We start from the raw sequence: 770 nt of genomic DNA on the forward strand, positions 1-770 counted from the left end.
GGTGATCACAATTAAGGAAGAGTTCTGCTCAAATAAGAAGGCTGTCTGACACCTGCAGATCCTAGCCCTACCAGCCCCTCCCAGGACGCGAAATTATAGATAACTGAATTTTAAGATGAATAAAATTGCCCCGCAACTCCCACCCCTGCCTTAAAAAAAAATCTGTAATGACGAGGTTAACAAATTTAATGTTGTCACATTAGGCTATTTTTTTATTTTAAAATTTTTTAATGTTTGTTTATTTTTGAGAGAGAAAGAGAGAACGCAAACAGGGGAGGGGCAGGAGCAGAGAGGGACAGGGGAACCAAAGTGGGCTCGGCACTGAGCACAGAGAGCCTGATATGAGGCTCGAACTCATGAACCGTGAGACCATGACCTGAGCCAAAGTCAGGCGCTCAACCAACTGAGCCACCCAGGCACCCCTAGACCATTTAAAAAAAAAAAATCAACTGTGTGGCACCTGGGTGGCTCAGTCAGTTAAGTGTCTGACTCTGAATCTCGGCTCGGGTCATGATCTCACGGTTTGTGAGTTCAAGCCCAGTGTTGGGTTCTGTGCTGACAGCACAGAACCTGTTTGGGATACTCTCTCTCTCTCTCTCTCTCTCTGCCCTTTCCTGTTTGTGCTCTCTCTCTCTCTCTCTCAAAATAAATAAACATTTTAAAAAATCAACTGCTATCTACTTTTACTATCTTATGTAAAAAAAGATATTTAAACATTAAAAGTGTACAAAGGACGTAATCTCAGAGTAAAGAAGAATCCTTTAAACTGA

General features: G+C 42.3%; 1 non-coding gene across 1 annotated transcript; it reads right to left on the reverse strand.

Annotated features, from left to right (window-relative positions):
- Nucleotides 1–333: 333 nt before the first annotated feature.
- Nucleotides 334–418, reverse strand: TRNAQ-UUG (transfer RNA glutamine (anticodon UUG)). The gene has a single exon. It is a non-coding gene; the product is annotated as a tRNA-Gln (tRNA).
- Nucleotides 419–770: the final 352 nt, after the last annotated feature.

The sequence above is a fragment of the Panthera pardus genome, unplaced genomic scaffold, assembly GCF_024362965.1.
Source record: "Panthera pardus isolate Hobbes unplaced genomic scaffold, ASM2436296v1 HiC_scaffold_16, whole genome shotgun sequence".
Taxonomy (NCBI): Eukaryota; Metazoa; Chordata; class Mammalia; order Carnivora; family Felidae; genus Panthera; species Panthera pardus.